The following is an 8,423-nucleotide window of genomic DNA, read 5'->3' on the forward strand; positions in this document are numbered from 1 at the left end:
CTGCAAATGAAGGCAAAATTTAACTTTAGTTAGTTAAGTTAAGTCAAGTCAACATTTAGAAAGCTATAAGTTAAGATTTGATAAACAATAAACATTATACAAAACTCTTATAAGTCTTAAGTTTGTGTTCAGTTATGTAATTACTTTTTAATTTAGCCTTAATAGTTAAAGCATTTTGATTAGCGTAGTACCCACCTTTAGCAATGTGTACAAAATATGTAATTTCATTGTAATTCATATTAGTGAATTTAAGAAATTATATATTAGTTACCTTTTTTTTTTTTTTCCAAGAAAAAACCACTGCATGAGGACCGTACACATTGCTTGGCCCCCATGCAGCATCGTTTAAAAAAGTTTACAATGTTTACAACTTGAATCTTGGGCTCGCACGGGGAGTGATGCACCTTCCTCAGTGGTGCTGGAGAGTAGTGCATCACCCCATGATGCCTCACAATAGTACGGTGGCCGAGGCCGCAGAGGAGGTAGTCGGGGCAGGCCCCTCTCTACCCCCCTCTAGCAATGTATTCTCCTATGGTGTCATAACGGGCCGACCGGAGCCCGCTGCCCTAGGCATTCCGTGCCTAGGTGTCCTCTTCGCCGACCGTCCTGGGATTCCCTTTCCGTGTCTCCTCCGTTGAGGTTAACTTGGATGAAAATCATGACGTCGGTTTGTGGAGCGCCAGGCCTCCGGTGCGCACTTAGAACCGCAGGCAGCGGAACCAGGCCTGACTTCAGTCCATCACGGTCGCAGGCAACACATTTGTCGGAGGGACATTCCTTCTCCTTGTGGGTCTTGTCCCCGCATTTGCGACAGGAGTCACTCATGTCGGGTTTGGAGCATCTGCCCTGAGAGTGCCCGAAGCCATGGCACTTGTAGCACCTGGTGGCTTCTGGGCGGCGGATACTGAAATGACAGTTCGTCCAGCCGACCCTGACTCGGCTGACCTCTGTGGGTTTCACCGATCTGGGTACTCTGACCTTCGCCACTTGCTGCCCGTTGGTGAGCCAACAGTGATGTCACCACTTTAGCATCGCCTTTGTTGGCCTCAAGGATGGCCTTTTTGACTCCGGCAAGGACTACGTCAGCGGTGAAGGTGAATTATATATTAGTTACCTACATTTGTCAGTTTCTTCGAAACACTATAACACTACATACCTACAGTTCTTATACTTAGTACTTAGTAGGTATTCTTATTTACACTTAATTTATAGGAAATTTAATGAAGTGATTTTTGGAAGAGCGAAAGTATAAAGTTCATGGAAAAAGAACAGTACAAAATTTAAAATCATCAAAACTAATCACTTATTATTGTATCACGCGTCTCGAAAATACGAATCTATTGATATATAAAACACATATTTGATTTTTTTGAGATTGGCCATGATGGTTTTTAGGCGATGATATATAACTTTGACACAAGTGAAAAGTATAATATAGACAATTTTATTAAAATGTTGTATCGCATACGAACCCCAGTACTCAAGACACCACTGTAGTATCTACTACAGTGTTTCATTACATTACTAAGAACCAGGGTTCTACTATTATCGCCATGCCGATGTAAAAACTTAATAGACAATCGGCTAATATAAGTGGTGGAGATTAATCATCGATAAATGATTATTTACCTAATATTGTACTAAATGATTGGTAAGTATGTATTTAAATATTTTTAAAAAGTTCTGTTTATTTTAAATACAATAAAAAAGAGCACTTTATCAAAATTGTAAGACAAACTAAAAATATTGACAGCAAAAGTACAATTATTTTCGATTATTATTACATTGACATCTAATATTATTAATTTATTATAATTTTTTGACACAGAGTTTCTTTACAATTAATAATAAGGCAATTGGGACATTAGGAACACATACCTATATTAAGACTTGTATTATGTATCATATGCACATTTACAGAAAAATTATCGTCTGGTGGGAAGGGGAGGGTTTATAACAAAAATATTCATAGCTGTCGAAAATAAAAATATTTTTGAAAACAAATCGAGAGGGTATAAACCACAAAATTCCTGTATGTGTGTCTGATATATCGTTCCGCACTACCGCTGCAGTGTGTGCTAGTTGTAACGAAAAACGTTCTGGTACGATATTCTACCATCCGGTAACTCATATCGTTACCGGATCAGTGTGCAAAGTCCGACGGTAAAGATTACCGCACAAATAAAATATATTTTACCATACCGTCTACCGCAGCAGTGTGTGCGGACCTTTATACTTTTATATTATACATTCACCAAAGACTTAAAATTACCTAAACACAAACAAACTATCCAAAACTCATTACCTATACTAAACAGCATTCAAATCTAAACACCTACACCTTTGATCTAACATAATATCTCTTTTGTATATTTTCATGATACCCTGGGTGGTGACCTGTTTCCATTTGGCTAATTGCATCACTTACATAACAACATAGGTAGTAGAAGAGAAAAGATCACAGAACCAGTATACTTTGAAACAGAATATAAAAGACTTTAAAGTTAATAGCTAAAATGCAAAATAAAATATTTAATTGTGGCAATATCTGTAATAAAGCGCTGATATTATTTGGGGCAAGAGAATATCAATTTTCAGATCACAAATATATATATATATATATATATATATATATATATATATATATATGTTTTCGAATAGTATCTATTGAAAAAAAGGTCAAGTAGATATGCAGAACTGGAAATTATTGTAATAGGTATTCTATGAGTAAGACATTAAGTGGATCTGTGGGAATTAATCATCTAAAACAGTGGCGGCAACAAAATTATTATTAATATTATTTTGAGGCTTCAGTAATAATGATGATTGATGATCAAATTACTTTACTTATTACTAGTAAGTACCTTAGTACGTGTTTTATACTTACGAGTTATATTCTAGGTATATTATATTATACTATAGTCAATGGTCATATGACGTATACTCATATAGACGTACAGTACCAACACAGCAATGCGCCAATGCCAATATTACTAGCTGATCCCGTGCACTTCGTTGCCCGTTAAATGTACCAACTCTATATAACTCAAACTTTGTTCAATTCGTTATTTAATATTCGGTGTATGGTGTTCAAAATTTATCTTAACTTTTCTGTCGCCCGAAATAAAAATTCTGCTTCGCAGCAATATATTATCAGGTAGGCAATCTGCCTGCGGTAAATCACGGACCCCTTGCTGTTTATACGTAAGTGAATGATTTAACTTTAAAGTATCAAAGTTATACCAAATTTGTCGTATTCCACCTATAGTAGATTAATATAATCAATTAATATCAGACGAACAAAAAAAAAAACCAAATTTAACCATTTTTAAATTAGCCTGTCTTCTTCCCAGATGTCTAATCTACACACAAACATTAATTTATATATAATACCGTTGACTCCAAAAACCGCACAATTGATAAAATACAGGGCAAAACCACACACTTTTGGTAGGTTAAAACCGCACAATTTTAAAAATTGTCGTATCCAAAAACCACACAGTTATGATTTTGACCCCAAAAAGGTCGATAAACAAAAAACGCATATGTATAATTAATTATTTGTTCTCATTATTCTCATAGTTCATCAAAAAAAATGTACATATTTAAAAATTTTATACCTATAATATTAATTAATGTCAACTTAAAAATGTATATATTCAATAATTTAAAATATTAATTTAAAAAAAATGTAAAACTAAAAATGTATAGGTATTTCAAAAATGTAAAATATTAATTTAAAAAAAAATTAAAACTTTCAAAATCTGATTGGCTGAAACCGACTGCCGACGTTTTTTAAAAACTTTATACAATCTCTGTATAGTAATAAGCACTTGCCCCCTTTGTAACTTTCAATAATTTTAAAATCCATTATAAAAATTTAAGATATTAACGTTTTAACACTAAATTATAGACGTAGGTACACTAACCGAATCGAGACTGACTAATAACGAGTGACAACTAAATACTTGATTATTGAATTGTACATATCTTATAATCTTATCTTTTCACTATTTTCACTAAAAATAGTGTGCGGTTTTAACCCACTATAAATGTACGGTAATTTGTTATACAATGACTGATAAGCTGTGCGGTTTTTGGCTGTCGACCTTTTTAGGGTCAAATTCAAAAGTGTGCGGTTTTTGGATGCAACCTATAATACTAGCTGAACCCGTGCACTTCGTTGTCCATTAAGTGTACCAACTATATGTGACTCAAACTTTGTTCAATTCATTATTTAATGATTTGGTGTATGGTTTCAAAATTAATCTTAACTTTTCCGTTGCCCGAGATAAAAATTCTGATTCGCAGGCCGCAGCAGTAGATTATCAGGTAGGCAATCTACCTGCGGTAGATCGCAGACCCCGTGCTGTATGTGCGTTAGTGTATGATTTAACTCTAAAGTATCAAAGTTATACCAAGTTTGTCGTATTCTACCTATGATGGATTAATATAATCAATTAATACAAAATCCTAACCTAACCTAACCGTACTAAAATCAGATGAATAAACGCAAACGCATACAAAAAAATTCATTCAAATCGGTATAACCATTTAGAAGGAGGTCAGTCACAACACACGTACAGTAGAATTATTGCACTTAGCAACACATTGCGATTCATTTTTATATTATATGAAATCAACAAACATGCCCGATTAACCAATAGCAACCAATATAATATAATGCACTGTTGCGTCACTGTTGTATTTTTGACATACAGATTTGAGATTTCCTACCTTTCCGATGGATTTTCCTAAAATTTGATTTCGTAAAAACCTTCTCCTGGCAGTTACGAACATCTTAAAAAAAAATTGAGCCAAATCGGACCAGCCGTTCTCGATTGATGAATTGTTACACATTTTTGTCTCCATTTTTATATAGGTATATAGATGTTGTATTGAAAAAAATATAAAATATAATAAAAATCAAGAAACATGCCCGATTAACTAATAGCAACCAATATATTATACACTATTATTATTTTAATCTGTAACAATAAACTAAATTTTTATTTTATTATTTAGTTTATATTTTTCTGGACAGATGTCACCACTGTTGTATTTTTGACACATAAATTTCCTACTTTTTGGTGGATTTTCCTAAAACTTAATTTCATAGAAACCTTCTCCGTGATATACTCTTTCGTTTAAAAAAAAATTAAGAAGATCTGATAAGTAGTTCCAGAGTTTACCCTGTACAGAGATTTTCATTTCACATATATATAGTTAGATTGGCGATAGAAAGCTTATACATTTTTTTATAACGGGCCACTAGAAAAATATCAAATAACATATAAATGATACACAGCTTGCCCGTTATTGTTTATCACTTTCTATCGCCAATAGTTGTACCTTAAGGTTGTATCTAAGTGTCCAACTTACATAGTCTGATGATAAACAATAAATAATAATATACTATTATCGACTATAATATCCTGTATACACATAATATTAAACACATTAAACATATTATGCTCCACCTAGGGCGCCCAATGAGGGTTGGTGAGTGGGGGGGGGGGGGATGCTAGAAAATAATAAATTGTGCAATAAAAAATTATATATACTTTGAATCCCAGAATTCATGATTATATTTATTTCATATTTAATACTATACTTGATACCATAGACTTTTGCTGGAGCCTCGCTACGACTATTATTTAAGGGGCAACGTTTGGGCAATTTTTAATCTCGTCTTAACCGCCCGGGATCTATGTGTTAGTTGTAAATGATTATTATTGTGAGTGAAATTCAATGCAGGTACCACTCTCGTGCGCACATGCCACGTCAATAACTTGAAAACAATATAACTACGAATTTTACGATAACTTAGGTAACTATTTGTTGTTTTGACAAAATTAAAATTATGTAATTAACGTTGTCTGATTTTGATTCTGAAAAAAATATTTGAATTCAGCAGATAATGTTAGTAGATCGTACGAAATACTTTCCGTTTTCAATATGAATTTGAATTATGATTTGAAAAAACTCAAGTTTTCAATTACAAGTTTACAATAAAGTGTTCCATACGATCTACAGACAGTTTTCAGCCAAGTTAATTTTTTTTTTCAAATCAAAATCGGACATCGTAAACTAACTTTAATTTTGTCAACACTTAAAGTCTTTTGAACTAAAATAGATGGCAGTAGCGAGGCCCGTTAATGCTTGTCACTTAATCAGTGAACCAATAATTTTTATGTTCGTACAGAATAATAGATTTTGGAATCTAGTTTAATTTTGCACAAAATTATTAACTTATATGTACCAATATTTTGTTAACTACGTATGAAAGTATATAATTTAATAATATATTATTATTATATTAATATATGTACCTATTATATAGGCACATTGCATATAGCACAAACCTATAGGATTACGACTCGACATGGCGAGTTGTGAACTCACCCCTAGATCACACCTTAAATTGAAAAACCATATAATACTATTCAACTATTGTACATGATCACGATTCACGTTACTAGTGTCAGTCAAGTGTGTAATAAGGTGCATTCGTATTGCGTGTTTGTAAATAGGTACCTACCTACAGATCTGAAGATCAGGAGCACCGTTGAACGTGTCACAAAAAATTATAGGTATAACTCGTATAAGGTAGCAAAACATTAAAATACGGCACTGTATATTTTGTAATATAATATTATATCATGATTACCCGAGCTTGTTTACCCAAAATATTAAAAATATGATATATCTCATGATTCAAGATAGCAGCTTAGAATATGAAGTCTAACGAATAATAATTGTTATTTTTAAATGTTTTAATACACCATTAATATAAATGAGTCGGTGATCATCAACGGAATTTAAAACAGCGTTATACAAGTGTAAAATTATAATATAATATTATGTGTGTAATTCGCAATTATTTCGCATATAACGATATAATTATTATATGAGTATCTATGATATATTTTTATATTTTATATAATACCTAATTGTTATAAATTATAACTTATGATATAAATTAATATGTACCTATTATAGTAAGTAGTAACTAGTAGTTCGTATAAAATAAAAAGCATAGTGGCTATAGATAAAAATGAAATAGGTAATAATATGTTTTGCTTTTCACGAATCGCGAGAATGAGATTTAAACTGTTTTTTAGATTTTACTCGTTAGGTACTATAAATATTTTATTAGACAAAGAATAATGTAGGTAGATATTATGACTATTAATATTTAATAATATCATATAACATATTTTTTCATGTGGACGATTTATAATAGTTTAGGTAGGTAGGTACCCATAATTATTTCCTACGTCCCAGACGGACTGTCATGTATGTAATATATTTAATTATTATTGTAATATTCTAAGTGTATAAATATTTTTTTTATATCCATAGTACTTTCCTAATGTGTGAATTCTCCCCCCCCCCCCCGGCTCGATACCAAAGTACATGGTGGGTCGCTCCCCCGGGGAGTTGGAAGAAAAAAACCCACTTCGAACACTATATAGTATATACCGTACTACACACCATTAATTCTCCAGAAAGCTGATTGCAGGAACGGTCGACGGCGGCCGTGCGTGCGTGTGTATGTTTTATGTATTGTCCGAATTCCCCGGGTTTTCTCGAGCTGAAAAAGAAACGGGCGTGTGTGTGCGGGGAAAGAAGTACGAAAAAAAAGAGAGAAAAGAGGAAAAAAAAGGAGCTGACCAAATCCAATCAATTCTCCGGCGCATCTCCCTCCCACTTCTAGTCCGGTCGAGTCTACCGCCACTCACCCCCCAAAAATCAATTCCCTTAAAAACAACTCCCTTCCATTCCACCGACCCCAGAGGAATTAAAGTCCCGCAATGTTTCTGGTAAAAACACGGAAATAACGTTATGAATGGTTTTACGGGACCGCACACATCTCAGCTTGTCAATATTTTGCAAGTAGCTCTAAAGCAAGCCTTACGATCCACACCCCTGCCCCCTTCCACCCCCACAACGCATACAGACACTGCAACAAACCCACCGTATCTGTTAGTTGTCCGCTATTTCTGCGCCGGCCGCCGGCCTATACATATTACCTATATTATATTATACGGTTGTACGCGTTGGTTGTACAAAAATAAAATAATATATTTATTTACACATAATAGGTACCTACAGAACTTACTAACGACATATTATATTGGCTATGTATTGCTGTCGTACAGGATACAGAAAGTTAATATTTTCATTTTCACTTCGCCCATTCGTTTTTAGTTTTATATTTTTAGTCATGAATATCAAAACTGATTCCACTAAATAGTGAATACAATTGGTTATTTAGAAATTATAATTTTACTTATAATATAGGTACCCAAATAATTGAACCAATATTATAAAATGAGAACTATGTCATTATAGTCATTTTATATTTAGCTATGTTTGTCTTGCAATAAATTTACACGAATTTAATCATATTATCATAT

Source organism: Acyrthosiphon pisum, chromosome A2, assembly GCF_005508785.2.
Source record: "Acyrthosiphon pisum isolate AL4f chromosome A2, pea_aphid_22Mar2018_4r6ur, whole genome shotgun sequence".
NCBI classification, from domain to species: Eukaryota; Metazoa; Arthropoda; class Insecta; order Hemiptera; family Aphididae; genus Acyrthosiphon; species Acyrthosiphon pisum.